This window comes from Mus musculus, chromosome 9 (assembly GCF_000001635.26).
Source record: "Mus musculus strain C57BL/6J chromosome 9, GRCm38.p6 C57BL/6J".
Lineage (NCBI taxonomy): Eukaryota > Metazoa > Chordata > Mammalia > Rodentia > Muridae > Mus > Mus musculus.
Window position 1 is genome coordinate 15,669,921 of NC_000075.6, and position 10,967 is coordinate 15,680,887.

General features: G+C 44.2%; 1 long non-coding RNA gene across 1 annotated transcript; it reads left to right on the plus strand.

Annotated features, from left to right (window-relative positions):
• Window positions 1-1,290: 1,290 nt before the first annotated feature.
• Window positions 1,291-7,644, plus strand: Gm35225. Its single transcript, XR_379172.2, has 3 exons — window positions 1,291-1,338; window positions 4,013-4,116; window positions 7,364-7,644. It is a non-coding gene; the product is annotated as a predicted gene, 35225 (long non-coding RNA).
• The last annotated feature ends 3,323 nt before the right edge of the window (window positions 7,645-10,967 follow it).

The window sequence follows — 10,967 nt, forward strand, 5'->3', positions numbered from 1 at the left end:
TCCAAGAACCCTGACTTTTCCTCTTGTAATCCAGCTGCCTGGGTATTTGGCATTTGATGCAGGAATTCTGTCTTTGTATATTCTCACCTGGTTTGCCTCTTGTGCATGCCTCTGGTGTTCACAGTGTGTGACAAGTGCTTAAGATAAGTCACCGAGGAACAGACAGGTGGCCTTTAGCCTCTACATTTTCAGATAACCACACAAGAGCATGCCTAATCCTGGAGGTGGCTGGCTGGAGAGTTTTCATATCCCTGAGATAAGCATCATGTGCAGTCACCCTGAACTGTTTTTTGAATCTTCTCTCAAAGCAAAAGGGCAGGTCTAGAACTGGATAGAACCAGTCCTTCCATAAATAAGTCCTGCTGGGGCCCTATCTGACCTTTCAACATTGACTGAAATGCTTGTTATGTTTACCAAACTCCTGAGACCGGGGAAGTCTGAAGTAGTCTCTCATGCCTCATTAATCTGCAATGTTTGAAGTAGTCGCTAATGTGTAATAAATCTCTGCTCTCTGAAGGTTTGAGCTGAGCAGATGTGTTGTTCCAGATGAGTAATGACAGGCATCAGTCTGCCAGTCACTCACTGGCCCCCAGTGGGGACGGCGTCAGGCCCAAATATCGAAGGAAGGAGATTCGTACTCGAGACCCATACTGATGGGTCCTAAGTGCTTAGGTGAAAAGTAAAAAAAAAAAAAAAAGTACAGAACAAACTGAATAGCACAGAGGAATGCAAACCGAAGGGTTCTTTTAGTGTTTTCCAGTTTTGTTTATATTTGCAAAGAGCACAGTGCCATGCTTCATTGATCTTGGACATTTTTAGTCTGTTTTCTTTCCTTTCTAACATTTATTATTTCCTCTTGTACTAATTTGGGTTTGGTTTATACTTGGAGTCCCTTGAGGTGCAACTACACTTGTTTATTTGAGATCTTTCTGGCTTTTTTGTCTGATGGCTGTGAAGCTCCTGCCTAACTTTGCTTTATGTGCCATTTTATTTTTTTGGTGGGGGAGAAGATTCATAGATTGAGAAAAAAATTTTTTGGTTATTAGAACAATTTTTAATCCCCAAAGTATTAAGAAATTCTAGCCTTTGGTTAACTTGATCTGTCAAAGACCAACTAAGAAGAGATGTTAAATTCCTGAATACAATTTGAATTCATATTAAAACAAATTCTCAAATAAATAAAGATTATAATTATTTTATTAATATACAGAATTGCAGAGAAGCAGTTGCATATATAATTACTATTTATCCACTTCATGAATAATGTTAAGCTTTGCTTACTTCATTTCAGGCACTGGAGTGGAATACACAAAGAATCTGGCTTCCTGAAGGATAGTGGTAAATAGAGCCAAGTCACTTTGCTAAAGTTGGTTAAATCTGGAATAAGTTGTTCACATATATTGCTCTTTTTCCTTGAATTTTGTGTCAGCGCCTTAATAATTTCTTCTAATGAATTTCCCATCTCTTTTTTGATCAGGCCTCTTCTACTGATGCTCTGAGGTGATGCTCTCAATCTTAAAAGCTGCTCACATCCTTACAGTGAACCAATATAAAGTCACACACTTTGAAAATGCATCAATTTTAGGATGGGGCTAACAACCACTGAGAGGCTGACAGCTTAAAACAGGGAGCGTCTGCTGTCAGACCAGTCACATGTTTCCAAAGACAGCTTCCTAAGAACACAAAGCAGATCTTAAAGAAAACTGACATGTTCTTAGAGGAAATGATGGAAGTACAGCATGCTTGATGAAAGTTCCTCCTGCCTAATTCTCATTCCCAGTGTCCCCTTATCTGCTAGGTACAATACTGTCCCCATGTGCATATGACCCACAGTACTGTCAGGGCTGTGAGCATATCTTGTCCATGCAGTTCTAAAACATAATCTCTAATGTTTTCCTAATGGACGAAGGGCCCAGGGAAGCTAAGATATGTGTATGTCATCAGAGCCATAGTAAGACCTTGGCAACAATGATCTTCGTCGCAGTGACTGACCAGTGTGTCTGGATTTGTTGTTTTCCCATTGTCATGACTGAATGCTAGAGAAGGAGGGCACACAGTGTAAGAACAGGAAAACCATGGCAGTGGGAGCAGAATGCTGCTTGCTCACATCTGAAGAGATCGGAAAGTAGAGACACATGAATGCTGACTGCCCTGCCCACCCCTTTAACCCTTTTTATTCCATATGGGCCACCAGCCCACAGGATGGTGCCATCCACTTCAGCATGTGGCTTGCTAACACAGTTAATGGTTTATAGAAACACTTTAGTAGGTGTCTGTGTAACTCAGACTGTCCTCAAAGCTAATACACAGGTCAGACTGGCTTTGAACTCACAACCTTCCTGCCTAATACAGAAGTATGTTCCACTGTGCTCAGATAAGTTTTAATGTGAACCTATATTACTCAAATAAAAAGCAGCCATAAGAAGTGGCCCCAGCAGCAAGAGGTTGCCTTGCTGTGATCATACTTCTGTACTTTCTCCTGCCCTAGGTTGTCATCTTGCCATGCATTCAACATGTGGGAAGCAGAAGGCTCCTCACCAGGAAGTGCCATTTGCAGAGACTGCTTCCTGTGGAGGATCTCTCAGTTAAGAGTCACGATGCATAATCAGGCAGGACTCCTGCCTTGATACTAAGCCATTCTCTGAAGATGAACAGGCACCCTACTGAATCCTTTTAGCTGGATGGTGACCTGTCTTAGTAATTGCCTATGTCACACATACTTCTGGCCACTGTTGGACTGTGACAAGCCTTCCTTGTTCATAAGTATGGATTAGGGTTTTCTCAGTAGATCTGACATTAATAGCACGTTGAAGTTTACTTAATTATGATACTATCACACATTTTCCAACATTTATAGAATTTTAATACTCAAGCACACTATGATTTCACTGTAAATGCATTTGATACTCACATAACGTGGATTTGCTAAGTCATCTGTCACTTGGCTCACATAAGATGAACCCTGAAGAATAAACATTTTTTTTATCTGCCACACTTTAAGGACATAAGGGTCAGTCTTATTTAAACTAAAACATGGGAATAGTCAGTCATTATTTTTCTCCTCTCCTCTCCTCTCCTCTCCTCTCCTCTCCTCTCCTCTCCTCTCCTCTCCTCTCCTCTCCTCTCCTCTCCTCTCCTCCCCTCCCCTCCCCTCCCCTCCCCTTCCCTTCCCTTTTCTAGTGTGTTGTGTTTATGATGCATGGATGTGAGTGTGTGGGAAGGTGTAGCAACTTGTCCACATGAACAGAGTCTGGAGTAGATGTCTTGCTTTATCACTCTGTCTTATTGACTTCAGACAGTCTCTTGCTGAACCAGAAGGTCACCATTTTGGCCAGGCACCTGACTAGTGAGCTCTTGGAATGCTCCTGTCTCTGCTCCTAGTGCTGGGGCTATAGATATGCAGCCATGTCTAGCTTCTTCATGTGTGCTGGGAATTCAAACTCATAACTCACACTTGCAGAAAACAGGTGCCCTTATTCAGTAAGCCATCTCCTTTTCCACCTGCTCTAAGTCTTTCTTGACCAAAATAAAGCTTATGAGAAAAAAGAAGGAAGGCCAAGGAATGGCATTTACTTTTCTTTTTTAGTTATCATTTGAGTCAAGAAAGAGGAGACATCCTCCTTTTGGAGACTGTATAAGTTGGTATTGACTTGTGAAGAACAGAATCTATTCTGAAGAATTTAAAACAGGACATTTATTGAAGGGTATTGCAAGGCTTATTTCATTAGTTGGAGCCAGAGCCAGAGAACTGTCTTCTTAGCTGAAATTCTAAGAACAACTCTTGGAGCCACCCAGGCAGACAGTGGCTTCAGGGCTAGTGATGCAGGGTACCACTGCTCTAGCCATCTGCTGCTGAGCCCACATCCTCTCTGCCAAAGCTGTTGTCCCATCAACAAGTGGATGTGACCTCCCCACTTTCTTGCTATGTGGTCCAGCTCCAAATCAGGCTCTCATCTGATTGGCTGGATATAAATCTGGGATTACAGTTTATACTTTTCTGCCTTCTACACAGTAAAAAGAGTCAGATTGGAGTGGAATGGGCTGACATAGACAACTTGCCTGGGTAGACAGACAGTTGGACTGTACCAAAAGAGTAACACCAGACACACTAATCAGGTATGGCATCTTTTGGGGTTATTCCCCTTTTATGATTGGGAATGTATTAGCCATAATTCTTAGTTAACAATGCAAAGGACATGATCTGTACAAAGCTCACAAATCTACATCTACACTCATTGCTTGGTCTAGTGTGTGGTTGCTTCTATTATGTTAATTTGGGTCCCTAAAATTGTTGGCATGAGAATCCACCTGTCCACACATAAGACACTGAGGGACCCTGCCCCAAGTTGGTTCTGACTGGTAAGGAAAGTTGCCAGCAGCAATGTCTGGGCAGGGCAGACAGAAGTGGTACTTTTAGGATTCCTGGGTGAGGAACCAAAGGAAGGAGGAAAAAGGTCCACCATGCCAGGAGAGGGAGAGGAGAGATGCAGTGCTTGAGAAGGTATGGGACAGAGAGCATGGCCACCATGTAGGAGCCAGGATACAGTGGTCCAAGGGGGCTGCGTGACTGGGTCCAGGGCAGCAAAGACAGAAGATAGGATTTAGTAAGCAATAGCTTGGGAATATCTGAGGGAGGTGGATTAGCTTTGTGGAGGTCAGGAAGTGGCCCAGCCATTGAGCTGTTTTAGGCATATCAAAATATAAAGGCTGTGTGTGCCTTTCATTTGGTAACCCAGAACATTAGTGCAGGTAGTGAGGAGCATGCTGCTGCCAGAATCAATTTAAGTTTTTTATTGGATACTACTATACTAGTGCATCATTTCTAACTTCTTATCTTGCCACACGTGTGTGTTCTTGCAAGCTGTGTTTGTAGTTTTACCTGTATTATTATAAAGATGAAATCAGAGATGGGGTGGTAGTGGTGGTGGTGTTGGTAGCGGCAGTGGCAGCAGCAGCGGCAGCGGCAGCACATATCTTTAATCCCAGCACTGGAGGCAGAGACAGACTGATATTTGAGGCCAGCCTGGTCTACGAAGTGAATTCTAAGACAGCCAGGGCTACACTGAGAAACCATGTCTCAAAAAAATGAAAAGAAAAAACATGTGAAATCGTACCGAGGGTGACCCGTTGATGTATCAGGTACTTTTTTGTTGTTGTGACCAAAGGATGACAGAGTTATTTGGGATTGATTTCCCAATGGAGAGTCCATAATGACAGGAGTGGGGTGGGATGGGGTCGGGGTCGGTGGCAGCAGCTGGCAGTCATAGCTGGAAGCTGGAAGGTCACATCTTCAACAGGGAGCAGAGAAACAACTGGAAGTGTGGCGAGCTATGACTCTCAATTGCCCCTCCCCTCAGTGAGTGTTTTGTCCAGCAAGGCTGCACCTCCTAAAGGGTTCATATTCTCCTCAAGCAGCACCATGAACTGAGAACTAAGCTTTCCAACACGAGTCTATGGGGGAAAAGTTGTCATTCAGACCACTACGGTTGGTTCTCTTTCAGTTCATATAGTGCTCAAATCGCCCTTTATCTTTTGCTTCTCATTCACTTTCAGCTCTTCCAATCTGTGGCTGGAATGATGGGTTCATGCAAAGTGAATATTCAGACTTCTTTCTCTTAATGGTCTGTCAGATGTTTCAGGTTTAGGTGCCATGAACATAAGCATATGTGTGCTGGAGCAATAATGGGGGGCATCTTAGGCATTTTGTGGGGCTGTAAGAAAACACTTGAGGCTGCATAATTTATAATGAGCAGCCCAATGACAGTGCTCAAATCAGGAATTTTCAAGGTCAAGGGGCTTCCTCTCACGGAAGTCTTCTTGATAAAGCAGTGTGGGAGAAGACACTGTGTAGCAAGAGCTAATTTCTGGGACTGAGCATGAGACAGCCATGCTAGCTTTGGTAACAAACCCATTTTCCAAATATCTGCTCAAAACCCTGTTGGGGCAGGGAAGGAGTATGTGTTTTTCTTCCCTACGGGCTTTAAGAATTCATGACCGTCCACAGCTAGACCATGGCAGTTTCTTCCCCTACTAACCTTGCCTCAAACTCACGGAGACCTGAGCTGATCATCCCACTGAGCAGTGAATAAGAAAACGACAGCCAGACGCTGTGTGCTCTGAGTTGATTGTGTACCAGGGAGGACTTTGTGTATCAGCATCTTTTCAGTATCAAGCCAGAGGTCAGGGAGCTGCTTTATGGTAATTATATTGTCTTAATCAACAACACGGCCAGGTTGAGCCTTAAGAAATATTTTCTTAAATCACATATAGCAATATTTACTAAGCAGAGCTCCAACCCTCTATTTCATCAGTGGCCAAAGAGCCAGCAGGGGGTCAATGTCAGATTTCCTTTAGCAGAATTGCCTGGAGTATACAGTGGTCTAAATAAAGACCACATGAAGTAAATAATCAAAGTTTAAAGAGTCATTCTCCCTGGTTTCACTGTCTCAGGAAAGTGCCCACGTAGCCCCTGGGCCTGGGCCTCTGCAGAGGATGGTATAAGTCTCTGAGACATCACAGAAATACTATGGGACAGTGTCCATGATCCAGGGGTCTCTATTGCAGAGTAGCTAGCCTTCACACAGTGGTTGAGATCTGGATCTAGGGAATTCTGGATTGTTTTTTGTGGGAAGAGAAGTAGAAGGGATAACAACCAGAGGAGGGAAACCTTGCCTTAAGAAGGGGAGACTGAGGGTTACAACAGCAACCTGACCTTCCACCTATTCACTCACGAATCAAACAACAAGACCGCAGAAGCTGAATGAACTTGGACACAGCAGATGAAGCAGGAGCATAGGTGGGAACACTCATGATGCTGATGCTGGCTCCGAGTTTGCAACAGGCAGACACAGCACTGACTAGAGCGCTGACATCACCCTGTCCGTGCCGACACGAGCCTAGAGCAGCTTCATCCACTCAGCGCTCCCTCCCACCCCACGCCCCCGCTCAGCTTTATCTATAGCCCACCTAAGTGCAATCCATCCAGCCATTGCCCGTGAGCTTTGGACAAATCCTTTGCCAGGCATCAGGCTGACTGCAGGGTTCTTGGGTTTGGGGTGCTGAGGTGGTTGGGACTTCAGGGCACTGCTCCCTAGCGGCACCCATTCCATTATGTGACCTTCTAATCTTCTGTTTCTGTGCTGTCCACGGTAGAAATCCAAACACTAGCGGGTTTAGTGTTCTTCAGGCATGACTGAAACACGCGCTGTCTCTGCACATGCTGTCTGTAAAAGAGCTTTTCCTTCAAGAAGACATTTTTTATAAGTGGTGGTTTATTGAGTGGGTTGGGGAACATTTTCCTTGATTAGTGGGACTCTGCCTATGAGCCAACTATCAAGTCATTCCACTCACTATCCCTCCCCAGTTTTCTGACCTCTGAGTTGAAGATCAACCTTTCAGATCCCAGGTCTTGACTCAACAGAAATGATGCACTTGGCCACGGAGAGACATGAACAACGTCTCCAGTAGCAGTATTCATAACGACCTCAAACTGGAAACATTGGTATGTGAGCCATAGGCTGGATGGGCATGTTGCAGTGTTAGTCTGTAGCCCCAGCTACTGTAACCCACAAGGAAGACCTTCCCTGGCTGTCTTGGTTAGGCCTTCTACTGCTGTAATAAAGCACACAATGACCCAATGCAACTTGTGGAGGAAAGGGTTTATTTCATGTTATAACTCAGGTCATAGTTGGTCACTGGGGGAGTCAAGGGCAGGAGTTCAAGGTAGGAGCTGAAGCCATAGCCATGGAAGAATGTTGCTTGCTCCTCCTGGCTTGCTCAGCCTGCTTTCTTATACAACCCAGGACTTCCCAGGTGTAATACCACCCACAGTGGGCTGGGTCCTTCCACAGCAATCATTAAAGAAGAAATACCCCACAGCTTTTCCCACAGGCCAATCTGGTGTGGGCAAAGGGAGCCAGACGTGAAAATACTCCACAGCTTGTGGTCACATTTACATGAATATTCAAAATGAAATAAAACTAGTGTAGATATTGGAATTTCTAGGGGCCACACAAAGGCTGGAGAGTTTCTTCCCTGGGTAGCTGGTCCTATTGCCTCTTCCATAGCAACTTTCATAGGGAGTGGGGTTTTGGGAGCCATTTTGCCTGTTTCTGTGAAAGTCTGCCTGTCAGGCAGAGTCAGGTCAGGCCAGGGTCTACTGACAGATTTCTTGGCTTGCTGACTCATGGAACAATAAGAGGAGGTACACTTGAAGCTCAAGGCAAGGGGTTGAATGTTCTATTAATCTTGGAGGAAGAAACAGGGAGGAATAGGGAGGCCTTCAGATGTGTACAGATATCAAATGTGCATTAGCCATTGTCTCAGCTGGCTTGTGACTTTGTCTCCCACAATACTGTAAAATATCTAAAGCCTAAGAGAATTCAATTCGAGGCTGCTGCAGTACTGACTGGACAGCCCTACCGATTTCTAACCTTTGTCTCTGAGTCTTCTTTTCCATCTTTCCCATAAGCCTCACTCAACCCTCAGGGGGCTGCTTGACTTTGTACCTGCTGGACTGGAAGAGTGGGGTTAGAAAAACAGAGAACCAAACCCAGGTGGGTTTTTGGAGAAGCAGCAGGTAAAACAGAAAGACTTAATAGGAAAAGAAGCAAGGAATGGCAGGCCCAGAACAAATTCCTACTGTGTTGCCAATGGTTTCATTATTAAGATGAAATGGTTCCTCTGTATGTTCATCGTCTGAGCGGCAGACATGCAGCCTCAGTGTTCCCATCCCTGCATCATATCTGGCTGTGTCTCCAGCTACTGCAGAGCAGGTGGCTGCTCATGAGATCAACATTTCTATTCTGTATCATGCTGAGATTTTATTCTGAGCTGTTTCTCTCGGGCGTTCAGAATCCTTTCCTCTAATAATATCAACTAAACAGGCTGTGGCGCAGTGGAGAACCTTGACGAGGAGGTGGTGGCACATTCTCCCTAGAGCATTCAAAGACAGAGAAAACAGAGAAAAGGGGTTGGGGCTCAGTGTGTAATGCTAGTATGTGCATAATGGGGGTGTCATGTGTATGTGTGTATTAGTATACACACACACACATACACACACACACACACACACACACACACACACACACGCGCGCGCGCGCGCGCGCGCGCGCGCGCACATGTACACAAGCACGCATGCTCACATACCAGAGGTTGACATTGGGCTGTCTTCATCTATGACTTTCCCTAGTTTATTTTTTGAAACATGGACTCTTTACTGAGCCCAAAGCTCACTGATTCAGCAAGGATGGCTGACTAGAGGATTCTTGGACATTACAAGTCTTTACATTTTTAAATTCCACCTGTCTCTGTTCATCTAGCACTGGGATTACAGTTAAGTCCAGTTTTACATTGGTTCTGGGGATCTGTATGTAGGTCCCTGTGCTTGCTGAGGACACCGAGCCATCTCTGCTACCTGTAACTGGGGCTCTGAAGGATGCATTTATAGTGTTGGGGGTGTTTTGTGGAGAAAGTGAAGAGATCCGTGAGCTAAAAGTACCAAATATCAGGTATTTTCATAACAGTACTTGGGTTTTTTGTTGGTCAGTTATCAACATAAGAAATATTGAGAATGACACATGTATACAGTAGGTGCCAAGCAAATGGTCTCCAAATGAAAAGGTTAAAAAGAGGCCGACACAGATGTTTGCTGTTATCATACAGGGGCCTTGATAAGTCATAGGATTTGAGAACGCAGAGACTTATGGTGCTTCTTCTTTGTCTACTGCCTTCACAACTAGCTTCAGGTCAAACACTTTAAGACCTCAGAATTGAATTTGAGGGCAGGATGAAAGAGAAAGATGTGATAACTCCCGGATGGGTGCCTCTTAAGGACAGCAGTGCTTTCTAGACTAATGGAGAGCTACGGAATGATTTTTTTTAAAGCTAAAACGCTATCATGGGAGAATTGGAATAGCCCCCAGAAGTCATTTATCATGTCATCTTTCTGGCTGAGGAATACAGAAATCACCAGTTGATGATAAAAATCTTCTATGTTTATACAGGCCTTCCATTCCCAAGGAGATCTCAAAGACACGATCTTCATTAAGTCTCATAGAATGTAAGCATGGTCATGAGCTGTTTGACTTTGGGACCCACCTTGAGATGCACATTGTCTAAATTTTTGTTGTGGTAACATTACATAATACTCTTACACTTCAAATGGTAGAGCCTCTGACATGACACACTTGGTCTCTGTGGCAAAGTCTATACATTGGTCTTTGATATGGATCTTACTGCACTCCTGGTCTTTGAGTAAAATCCACTGTACCTCTGGTCTCTGAGGTAAAGTCCAAGTCACCCCTGGTCTCTGAGGTAAAGTCCACTGCACCTATGATCTCTGAGGTAAAGTCTACTGTATTCCTGTCAAGTCACCCCTGGTCTCTGAGGTAAAGTCCACTGCACCTATGGTCTCTAAGGTAAAGTCTGCTGTATTCCTGTCAAGTCACCCCTTGTCTCTGAGGTAAAGTCCACTGCACCTATGATCTCTGAGGTAAAGTCTGCTGTATTCCTCGTCTCAGAGGTGTTGCTCACTGCACTGGTCTTTGAAGTAAAGTTCGCTACACTCTTGATCTGTGTAGTGCAGACCATTACTTCCAGGCTACAAACCTGGTTTGTATGCTATTGTGTAGACTATAAGCCATGTCAAGTATTTGTGTATCTAAACATATTAAACATAGAAATGAAAGTCACAAGGGTAGCTATTTTTTAGCTCCATTATGATGGTAATGGAGCACAACCTATTGGTTGTTGTTGATTAAAATGTCATTATGTGGTGCATGACCATTTTCTGAGACTCAAAGTAAGTTCTGAATTTCTAAATTCTTATCACCTTGCAGCTTGGTTACTTGAAGACAGAAACACAGAAGTATCTTGGAAAGCGTCCTCTCAAAGACACACATCTGTTTATTATAGGAAGGGTTTGCAGGGCCAGCTGGTGCTTGCTTTTTTGAAGCTGCCAATCAGCC